This window comes from Saimiri boliviensis, chromosome 14 (assembly GCF_048565385.1).
Source record: "Saimiri boliviensis isolate mSaiBol1 chromosome 14, mSaiBol1.pri, whole genome shotgun sequence".
In the NCBI taxonomy this organism is placed as follows: Eukaryota; Metazoa; Chordata; class Mammalia; order Primates; family Cebidae; genus Saimiri; species Saimiri boliviensis.
The window spans coordinates 1,474,643-1,486,878 of NC_133462.1; the positions used below are offsets into that span (position 1 = coordinate 1,474,643).

At 45.1% G+C, this 12,236-nt stretch overlaps 1 pseudogene; it reads right to left on the bottom strand.

Annotated features, from left to right (window-relative positions):
• On the bottom strand, window positions 1-12,137 carry LOC101040663 (protein L-Myc pseudogene; annotated as a pseudogene).
• Between the last annotated feature and the right edge of the window lie 99 nt (window positions 12,138-12,236).

Below are 12,236 nucleotides of genomic sequence, written 5' to 3' on the forward strand. Positions count from 1 at the left end.
GCAGCTTATAAAACACAAGCTATTCAGGTGAGACATCCGTAACCTACTGTTTCAGTTTCTGACCGAAGTACCAAGCTTGGATTTTTCTTTTTAAAGAGGCAAGTTCGTGAGAAGGAAAAACACCAGCCAGGATAGAGATAGAAATGAAAGAATTTATTTACAGAATGGAGGTACAGGATAAAAATGGAAATGAGAAAGTTATTTACAAGGTACCATACCCAGAAGAGCCCCTTCTGCACATCAACACCGGCAAACAGCAGCACGGGATATCGCAAGACAGTCGTAGCGCTTCCTTTCTTCACACTAACACTGGCAAATAGCAGCACGGGTTAATGTAATACAGTTGCAGCGCTCCCTTCTCACACTTGGTTTTTGTTAGATGTCTTTTATATGTTTCATATGAGGACAGGCGCAGACCTCCTCCCCTTGGAACTATGCCTTCATTATGTAACCTCATCCTTGAAGTTGTTTATCAAAATTGCAGGCACAAAAATTGGCCAGATTTCCATGCCTTATCAAAAATATGTCTGGGGGCCGGGCGCGGTGGCTCAAGCCTGTAATCCCAGCACTTTGGGAGTCCAAGGCGGGTGGATCGCGAGGTCAAGAGATCAAGACCATCCTGGTCAACATGGTGAAACCCCGTCTCTACTAAAAATACAAAAAATTAGCTGGGCATGGTGGCGCGTGCCTGTAATCCCAGCTACTCAGGAGGCTGAGGCAGGAGAATTGCCTGAACCCAGGAGGCAGAGGTTGCGGTGAGCCGAGATCATGCCATTGCACTCCAGCCTGGGTAACAAGAGCGAAACGCTGTCTCAAAAAAAAAAAAAAAAAAAAAAAAATATATATATATATATATATATATATATGTCTGGGTACGTTTGAGCTCGGAATGCTCCCAGACACTGTTCAAGGAAATGAAGATAAACTATTTTTCTCAAGTGGAGTTCTGGTCATAGCTCATGTCCTTAAATGCCCCTACACCTACACCCAAACTGTCCTCCATAGACAGTTCCAAAGTCAGCTGGCTTTTGTAAACCATGCTCCAGAAGGGTAGAGAGGCTATTTCCAAACATCCCCTGGGGTCCTTTGAGGCCAAGAAGCAACCTCAGAAAGAAACCATTATGGAAAATAGATTTGGAAGTAGCAGCTGGTTTTCTAGAGCCACATATAGTACTTACCACCCCTTATTCACCCCAACTTCCAAACCCAGAGCCAGAAGGCACCTGCTGTCCTGGGCAGAGTTCTGGAGGGGCTGCTGGTCCTTCTTCCAAGACAGGCCTAGAGATGCCTGTGGTTACCCACATGACAACTGCTAGGTTGGGTGATTTTCTCAGACTGGAGGCTGCACCTGGATTCCACTTGGAGCTGCCAAATCCAGCTGAGGCAACAATGATGGATTCATCATGGTTAGCTGAGCATATCTCCTGGGGGCTCCTTTAAAACCCACCAGAAGCGAGTCCACCTTCTGGAGCACTGGATCCAGAAGGGCTCTCCCCAAAACTTCAGAAAGGCTCAGATTATGGGAAAGAGATCTGATTCATGGCAGGCTAGCCGGGGCTCAAAGGTGGCCGCAGAGCCAGCAAGCTCCTTGGCGTTGCACAAGGACATATTTGCATGGTTCCAGAACTTCAAACTTGCTGGTCAAGGGTTTAAATGACCAGCAGGTGGGAGGAGGAAGCAGTACAGTTCTCCCTCTGAGGTGTCTTACACCTGCTTCGAGAAAAGATGGGGCCTCAAGTGCCCCTCCGAAAACACGTGGGCAGGGATCAGGTTCCCGAGCCAGGACTCCAAGCTTTCCCCAGGCCCCAGGCTAGGACCCATTTCCCTGTCTTGGGGAAATACTTCTGACCTGTGGGAAACGGTGCTGTAGAGCCCACTGCATAACAAAGGCATAATGAAACAAAAAAGTCCCTTGTGAGGAAAGAAAGGTCCCTCCCTCAGAGGAGAGGGCCCAGAGGGCTCTGACTCAAAGAATCTAGAGGCCAAGCTCTTTAAATGTTCCCAGGGTCGCAGCATTTAGAGTGGGAGGAAAGGGGTCAGCTGACATCATTATATATATATTAAAGGTTTCCAACTCCTCAGCTACTGTAAAGTGTCTGACAGTCCATGTTAATCAACTCTGCGAGCTTCTAGTTACCTAAGACAACTCAAGTGTCTTCTGGAAAAAGGAGCCTCAGGGAGAGTATTCAGGCCCAGCTGTCCTTGCATCACCCCAGAGACACCAGTTGGGAGTATCCTTTCCTAGCCTAAAGCTCATGCAAGGTGTGAGATTTCATGCAGGCTGGAGCCCCTGACAACATCCACCACCTGTTGCATAGCATCTGTCAGCCTTTTCTTTGGAGCTAGTCAGCTAGGCAGACCCCAAGGCTCCTCAGTCAGCTGCCTTCTTGGAAGCCAAAGGCTCCAGAGAACGTATGGCACTCCCATGAGTCAGGGAAGAGGGAGAGCCGAGTTTCAAGGTTTCCAAGAATGCAAACCTTTATTGTGTGTGCGCCGGCTGCAATGCATTCTGGGATCTACTGTCTTGCCATAACCAAAATGTGCAAATTACTAAAGGGGAGAGGGAGGTTAAAAAATAAACTTGTGGGCCCGGCGCGGTGGCTCAAGCCTGTAATCCCAGCACTTTGGGAGGCCGAGACGGGTGGATCATGAGGTCAAGAGATCAAGACCATCCTGGTCACCATGGTAAAACCCCGTCTCTACTAAAAATACAAAAAATTAGCTGGGCATGGTGGCGCGTGCCTGTAATCCCAGCTACTCAGGAGGCTGAGGCAGGAGAATTGCCTGAACCCAGGAGGCGGAGGTTGCGGTGAGCCGAGATCGCGCCATTGCACTCCAGCCTGGGTAATAAGAGCGAAACTCCGTCTCAAAAAATAATAATAATAAAAATAAAATAAAATAAAATAAAAATAAAAATAAACTTGTGTCTTTGTTAAGACAGAACAGTGAGGCTTTCTGATCAGTAGCCACTGACGCATGCAATTCGTTTCTGCAATTGCTGCTGCTGGCATCGGAGCTGCCTTTTCTCCATAGCCATCCACTTCTCAGCCACCACAAGGGCTTGCAAGTATTCCAAGGCCTTGATTAGGATCGCTACTTTACGGGCCTTAGAGCAGCACATGGCCAGGGTGGGCACCTGGTCCCTCAGGGCCAAGAACCGCGAACGCAGATCATTCCGCCTCTTGCGCTCCAGAAAGTTGTGGTTCTTGGGGTGGCAGGACTGGGTAGCCTCACTTTCCGCAGGTGAGGGCCTCACAATCTCTTCATCCTCCTCATTTTCCTTTTCCCCTGCAGCATCTTTCTCCAGAGCCTCCTCTTGGGGACCCCTCTCTGGAGCCTCTTCTTGGGAGCAGCTTTCCAGAGGAAAACGGGCAGCATAGTTGTGCGGTTGCTGATGGTGGGAGGTGTGGAAGTGCTTCATGCAGGGATCCAGGGGGTCTGCTTGCACCGTGACGGTGACCGGCTTCCGAATACCCAGAAACTGCCTCTTCTCTACTGTCACAACATCGATTTCTTCATTCTCCGAGTCACCTGGGCTCTGGGACCCGGAGCAGGCCTGGGTCTCGGGTTCGCCCAGGGGACTAGGGGCGGCGGGTGCCGGGTTGCAGGCTTCGAGGCCGGGAGTGCAGTCCGGGGTGGCGGAGGCCTTCAGCAGGTTCCCGTGGGTCACCCACCGCTCTCTCCAGCCGTTCTCGGGCCGAGAAGCCACTCCACATGCAGTCCCAGCGGATGATGGAGACATAGTTCCTGCCCCAACCTTTCGCGTGGCCCCGGGATTCTGCTTAGTCTCCGGCGCACCCTCCAGGCCAGGTCTGAGGGGCCCAATCCCGGGTCCCGGGTCCCCTGCTCCGGGAACCAAGCCCCAGGGCGGCGACGTGAGGGGCGATGGCACCAGCTCGTATTTCTTCCAGATGTTCTTGCTGGGCGCTGTGGAGTGGCAGAAATCCTCCCTGCAGTCATAGCCACCTGGAGTGGTCAGACCAGCTTCCTGCCGGCTCGGGCTAGTGTTTAGGTTTCTAAGTGGCATAACTTCACCAGGGTAATTTTTGCCTTCATTGCTTACTGGGAGGAACATTTCAGTTGGAAACAAACAAACAAACACAACTTAGTTTTAGAGATGCATTAGAAAAGAAAGGAAACAAAATTTACAGGCCCAGTGGGCAGTTTTTTATTGGAATGAATTTTATTTGTACAATCTCCAAGGTTCTGAATCAAAAATAGTTTCAGTAGATATTTCCTTGAACAAAGCCATTGAATGATTTAGCAAAACTAATTAAGCAAAAACTAATTTCCTTCCCCTCCTTTTCCTCCAGTTGCTGCCTTACATCTAGCTCTTCCACTTCCCCTTTACCCTTCTAATCTTTCTCCTTCTGCACTTCCTCCCCCCTCTACCCTTTGCCCAGGCCCCCTACATTTTCCCAACTAATACCCTAAAATTCCAAAATGCCAATTACCTCTAAAGATCTGTACTTTGAAGAGCCAAGTATGTAGACAACTGTCAGACATAAACCTTGGACCCATGCTGAATTAACAGCTGCAACTACAGATTTTCCTAAAGCCAAATAAGACTAGCAAGTATTCACAGAGGAATTTAGAATTATTTCATACGCAGATGACCCAGAGTTATGTAACTTACATGTTTTAAACATTTGTCTTCTCCAAACTCACGCTGAAATCTAATTGCCATTGTGACAGTCTCAAGAGGTGGAACCTTTAAGAGGCATTTAGATCAGGCGTCCGCATGCGGCCCCCTGAGGCCATTTCAGGAAGGGGCCCCTCTTCATTGCACTTCAGGAAGGGGCCCCTCTTTCATTGGTGGTCAGAGAGAGGAGCACAGTATGTGGCGGCCCTCCAACGGTCTGAGGGACAGTGAACTGGCCCCCTGTGTAAAAAGTTTGGGGACGCCTGATTTAGATCATGAGGGCTCCATCCTCATAGGTGGATTCATGCTCTCATCACAATAGGTTCTTATTCCCCCTTGCTCTCTTTGCCCTTCTGCCATTTGATGCCTTCTGTCATGTTATAATTCAGCGAGAAAACCCTCACCAGATGCTGGTATCTTGGTATTAGACTTCCCAGCCTCTAGAACTATAAGCCAATAAATGTCTCTTCTTTGTAAATTACCCAGTCTGTGGTATTCTGCTATAGAAGCACAAAGCAGACTAAGGCATGCCACTTGTATACATGTTGGTGTGAACCTCAGATGATAAATCCTGAATGACAAAAGGTGATTAGACTGACCCAGATAGGGAGCTACAGGGCACCTTTTTCCACAATAAAACTATGGGTCAAAAAGTATAGGAAATTAAAATAAAGTCTCCTAAAAGCCATACCAAATGTTTTCAATCAAAATCCATTTGAACAGAGTAGCTACAATTAAAAGAAAAAGAAGACAACAAGTGTGATCAAGGATGTGGAAAAATTAGAAACATGTGCCTTTTGATGAGACTGTAAAATAATGCAGCCACCATGGTGGCTGTGCACCTGTGATCCCAGTTACTCAGGAGGCTGAGGTGGGAGGATCACTTGAGCGTGGTATTGGACTGTGGTGAGCTGAGATAACACCACTGCAACACTCCAGCCTGGGTGCCAGAGGAAGACCTTTGCCTCAAAAAGTTAAAAAATTCACCAGGCATGGTGGTGCACACCTGTAGTCCCAGCTACTTGGAAATCTAAGACAAGAGGATCTCTTGAGCCCAGGATGTTAAGGCTGCAGTGAGCTGTGACCATGCCACTTACTCCAGCCTGGGCACACAGCAATACCCTGTCTCAAAAAAAATCATTTAAAAATAACATATTTTTTTAATTGAATTACATGTGATCCAGTTATTTTACTTCTGGGTATATACAAAAAGAAATTAAAGTAGGGCTTCATAAAGATAGTTCTACACCCATGTTCACAGCATTATTATTTCTAGTAGCCAGAATGTGGACACAATCCAAGTGTTTACTGATCAATGACTGGATAAAGAAAATATATATACAATGCAGTATTATTCAGCCTTAACAAGGAAGGAAATTTTGACACATGCAACAACATGGAAAAACTTGAGGACTTATTGTAAGTGAAGTAGGCCAGTCACAAAACAACTATATTTGTATGATTCTACTTGTATAAGCTACCTTAAGTAGTCAAATACATAGGAAAGTAGATAGGGGTTTCCAGGAAGAGGGGAGAGCTAAAACTAGAAGTTCCTCAATTCAGATCACTGAGTGTCTTATGAGAAAAGGTAGTGTCTAATATCTTGCCATACCCTTAAACCAGGCATCCCCAAACTTTTTACACAGGGGGCCAGTTCACTGTCCCTCAGACTGTTGGAGGGCCGCCACATACTGTGCTCCTCTCACTGACCATCAATGAAAGAGGTGCCCTTTCCTGAAGTGCGGCGGTGGGTGGGGGGGTGAGGAGCGGATAAATGGCCTCAGGGGGCCACATGCGGTCCGCAGTCCGTATTTTGAGGACGCCCACCTTAAACACTCAGATTCAAATATAAATGTACCTGATCATCCTCATCTATTCCTGGTAGGTAACAGGTGCTATACTTTCTATATTAAATCTGGTCAAAATAATAGTAACAGTAGCCAAGTGTGGTGGTGCTCACCTGTAGTCCCTCAGTCTACTTTGGAGGCTGAGGCAGGAAGATCATTTGAGCCCAGGGATTCCAGGTGGCAGTGAGCTATGATCATGCCACTGCACTCCAGCTTAGGGGTCAGAGTGAGATCCTGTCTCTAAAAACAAAGTAAACAAACAAACAAAAAGGCAAAACAAAACAACAGTAAGAAATAAATTTCTTTTCTCTACAAATTACCCAGTTTAAGGCATTTTGTCATAAGCAATGGAAACTAAGACTAATGCACTGCTGTAGTATGTCTCACATCACTTTTTCATTCTGGCAAAGAGTAATTCTGCTCTCAATCCACAGCACACGGTGAACAGAACCCCAGGAGTAAATGTAGCTTAAACAATATGACCTTTATCATCGGCGGGGTGGAGGGGGGAAGGCAATGCTTAGGTGAAAACTGACTGGGTTGGGCAGCTTGAAAGGTAGAAAATTTATCATCAACATTATCAGACAACTAATAATATCTCTGAAGAAAGGAAATCTCTACAAGCTGCCAGCTGAAGTTGGCCTGTGTTCTCTGTCCAAAATTGGGTGATATCCACACCCAAAGCAGTCAGGTGAATAGGAATGAGGCCCCCCAAAGGGAACAAATGACTGAATACTCCAGACAAAAGTAGAGAACACAGCAATCTATGCATCCACCCCATCCAATATTTTTAAAAACTATTTAATCACTCTCTAAGTAATTTAAGGTGACTAAGGTGATACACACTGTGGCACCATGCCAGCTAATGGCAGGAGTCTTCAGCAATAGACACTTTCAGCAACTTAACTCTGGAAGGGCCCTAGACAGGTCAGAAAGTGCAATATCATTCATAAAGACTTCCCATATATCTGACAATTATAAAAAAATCTCCCTTCTGTGGATGTTTAGATGTGAGATTCAATTTCAAGCTAAGATCTCCCTCAACAAGCAAACACAGGGTTGTCCAAGGGAAAGAATACAGTAGTGGGTTCTTAGCTTATTCCCAGCTGGGCCAGTAAAGCCCCTTTCTCAACTCATTCCTGTTTTCCACTTATTTATTACTGGTGACAGAAACAAAACCATGGCTTCAGGGTAAAAGCCTAAAACAAAACAAAACAACAAAATAAGGTGGGTAGGACAAGCTTGATAGAGCTTTGCTATTTTTGAACAGTTAACAAAGGGAAAAACATACTGCCTGCATTCCTAAGGACTTTCTACAGGATGAACTTAACTTGTGCTCAGTAAAGTTAGGCTAAAGGCTTTCTAACATTTGTGGCACTCATATTCTATTAGTTGTATAGTCTTTTTTTTTTTTTTTTGAGACGGAGTTTCGCTCTTGTTGCCCAGGCTGGAGTGCAATGGCACGATCTCGGCTCACCGCAACCTCCACCTCCTGGGTTCAGGCAATTCTCCTGCCTCAGCCTCCTGAGTAGCTGGGATTACAGGCACGCGTCACCATGCCCAGCCAATTTTTTGTATTTTTAGTAGAGACAGTGTTTCACCATGTTCACCAGGATGGTCTCGATCTCTTGACCTCGTGATCCACCCACCTCGGCCTCCCAAAGTGCTGGGATTACAGGCTTGAGCCACCGTGCCCGGCAGTTGTATAGTCTTAAGATATAAAGGTGTTTTTCTGATGTCAGGACATGTCATAATGATACTCATAAAATGCAGACCACTTCGGTACTTACACCTTGAAACCAAAGGACATGGGCAGGGCTGCAACAGTTAGGAGGGAGCTCAAGGTAACAGCAAACTGGAGCTGCAGGGGGCAGTTTGTATATGCCTTGTGGATTGGGGTTAGCTAGGTTTTCAGGGCTCCCTGTGCACTGGCCAATGTGAAAAATTTTATAAGCTCCTGGGCACAGGAGCTGTTCCTCGATATCTGACTCCTGGGCGTTGGGTAATTAGGTCTCACATATTATGGCCCAGAGTTTGAGAGTGGCTGGGCATGTGAACTTAATCAGCTGCTCCAAAATTGGAACTGACAAGCCTCTAGCAACGTCCTTAATTTTAATGCTGGGCAAAAACATTATTCTTTAATGTTAAAAAGAATTAATGCAAAACAATTAACTTGCTAAAATGAACTCAAATGCATGAAAGACTTATAGATATATTTGATTCCATTGAAATTTAAAGCTCCTGTGCAAAACATGACATAATGGACAGGGTGAAAAGAAAACAGACTCAATGAGCTGGGCATGGTGGCTCACACCTGTAATCCTAGCAATTTGGGAGGCTGAGGTGGGTGGATCACCTGAGGTCAGGAATTCAAGACCAGCCTGGCCATCATGGTGAAACCGCATCTTGAAAAAAGAAAAAAAAAAAAGAAAGAAAAGAAAACAGACTCAATGGGAGAAAGTATTTGAAAACCACATAGCTGATAAGGAGTATCTAGAACGTAAGTCTTCAAATGTTTCATGAAAAATATAGGTTAAAAAATTGGCCAGGCACAGTAGCTCATGCCTATAATCCCAGCACTCTGGAAGGCTGAGGCAGGTGGATCAGCTGTGGTCAGGAGTCGAGATGAGCCTGGCCAACATGGTGAAAGCCCATCTCTACTGAAAATACAAGAATTAGTCAGGCATGGTTGTGGGCACCTGTAATCCCAGCTACTTGGGAGGCTGACACAGAAGAATCACTTGAACTTGGGAAGCAGACGTTGCAGTAAGCCGAGATCACACCTCTGCACTCCAGTCTGGCAACAGACTGAGACTCCGTCAAAAAAAACAAACCAAAACAAAACAAAAGAAACGGAAAAAATTATGTATGGATTTCAATTTTTTACATCAAAACTTGTTACAACATGTATGAACAGGACCTAGTTTGAGGCACTAAGAATGGCATCACTTTGAAAACAGCTTCTATCAGAAGAATGTGAATTCAGCTAAAGTTGAAGGAAGAAATTCATCTTGTTCATTACCTAATTGAAGAAAACCGATGATTAATAGCAGAAACAATGACACCACAGACATCTGAATTGGTTCAGCTTACACAAATTGTGACTGAAAAATTAAAGTTGTGTAAACTTTCCACTCAATGGGTGCCAAAGCCACTGAATCCGTTTAAGCTGCAGACAAAAGAACCTTCAATGTAAATGTTAAACAAGCAGGATCAAGATGCTGAAGCATTTCTTTGAAGAACTGTATAAGAGATGAAACATGGCTTTATATCACAATCACAATCAAAGCAAGAGCTACCAAGCATCAGAAGTGGTCCAGCCAAAGCAAATCAAGAGCAAAGGTCACAGCAAGTTTTTTGGGATGCTCCAAGTATTTTGCTTGTTGGCCTGGTAGACGGTGAAAGAACAATAACATCTGATTATGAGAGTTTGAGATGAAGTTTCACTCTTGTTGCCCAGGCTGGAGTGCAATGGCATGACCTCAGCTCACTGCAACCTCCATCTTCCGGGTTCAAGCGATTCTCCTGCCTCAGTCTCCCGAAGAGCTGGGATTGCAGGCATGAGCCACCATGCCTGGCTAATTTTTGTATTTTTTAGTAGAGACAGGGTTTCTCCATATTGGTCAGGCTGGTCTCAAACTTCTGACCTCAGGTGATCCGCCCACCTTGGCCTCCCAAAGTGCTGAGATTAAAGGCATGAGTCACTGTGCCCGGCCTGAGAGTTTTGAGAAAGTTAGCTAACGCTGGCAGAAAACCCCTGGGAAACTTCACCAGGAATCCTTTTTCACTATAATGTTCCTGCTCATTCCTCTCATCAAATAACTGCAATTTATGAGAATTTTGATGCAAAATCCTAAGGGATCCACCAAACAGTCCTGATTTGGCTCCTTCTGAATTTTTTTGTTTCCTACTTTTTTTTTTTTTTTTTTTTGAGATGGAGTTTCACTCTTGTTACCCAGGCTGCAGTGAAATGGCACGATCTCGGCTCACCGCAACCTCCGCCTCCTAAGTTCAAGCAATTCTCCTACCTCAGCCTCCTGAGTAGCTAGGACTACTGGCGTGCGCCACCATGCCCAGCTAATTTTTGTATTTTTAGTAGAGAGGGTTTTTTGTTTGTTTGTTTGTTTGTTTTTTTGAGACGGAGTTTCGCTCTTGTTACCCAGGCTGGAGTGCAATGGCGCGATCTCGGCTCACCGCAACCTCCGCCTCCTGGGCTCAGGCAATTCTGTCTCAGCCTCCTAAGTCGCTGGGATTACAGGCACGCGCCACCACGCCCAGCTAGTTTTTTGTATTTTTAGTGAAGACGGGGTTTCACCATGTTGACCAAGATGGTCTCGATCTCTCGACCTTGTGATCCACCCGCCTCGGCCTCCCAAAGTGCTGGGATTACAGGCTTGAGCCACCGCGCCCGGCCGAGAGGGGGTTTTACCATGTTGGCCAGGATGGTCTTGATCCCTTGACCTCGTGATCTGCCTGCTTCATCCTCCCAAAGTACTGGCATTACAGGCGTGAGCCAGTGTGCCCGGCCCCAAGGCAATGTATTAATCACATGTTCATGGTGATGCTGGTATAAACAAACCTATTGTGCTGCCAGTCATATACAACTATAACATATACAATAATGTACAGTACATACTAGTTACTAGCTTATGTTCTTAGTGTACTACATTTTTTATCATTAGGTGTTCTCCAACATTAGAGTATATATGGAGTTGCGTGCATATACATACAAACACAAACTGTAAGACAGCCTCAGGCGGGTCCTTCAGGAAGTATTTCAAAAAAAGGCATTGTTATTTTAGGAGATGACAGCTCCATGTGTGTTATTGCCCCAGAAAACTTTCTGGATCAGGACGTGGAGGGTAGAAGACAATGACATTATCCTGATCCTGTGGAGGCCTAGATGAATGTGACTTAGTTTTTAACAAAAATAAGTTTAAGGAGTTAGGATATAAAAAATATTTTTGTACAGTTATACAAAGTTTTAAGCAAAACATTACAAAATATTCAAAGTTTTTAAAAATACAAGCTTATAAAGTAAAAAATGGGTCAGCTAATATATTAAAGAAAAAAATATTCTATAATTTTGTCCAGCTTGGCATGATGACTTATGCCTGTAATCCCAGCACTTTAGGAGGCCAAGGCAGATGGCTCACTTGAGGTCAGGAGTTTGAGACTAGCCTAGCCAACATGGTAAGACCCCGTTCTCTACTAAAAATACAAAAATTAGGGTATGTAATCCCAGCTACTTGGGAAGCTGAGGCAGGAGAATCCCTTGAACCAAGAGGTGGAGGTTGCAGTGAGCCATGACTGTACCACTGCACTTCAGCCTGGGCAACAGAGCAAGATTCTGTCTGAAAAATACTACTACTTAGTGTTGCCTAAGCATATGGTATCTATAAAGTCTACAGTACAGTAACATCCTAGGCCTTCACATTCAACCACCACTCATTGACTCACCTAAAGCAACTTTCAGTACTGTAAGCTCCATTCATGGTAAGTTCTCCATGTGGGTCTATCATTTTTTCTTTCATATTGTATTTTTACTTTACCTTTTCTGTTTAGATATACTTAAAAACAATTACTTACCGTATGTTCCAACAGCCTACAGTATTCAGTACAGTAATATGCTGTACAAGTTTGTAGCAAGGTGCTATAGGGTATACATCCTTGGCATTCATACAACTAAAAAAAAAAAATCACCTATTAACACTTTTCTCAGGACACTTCCCCATTGTCAACCAACA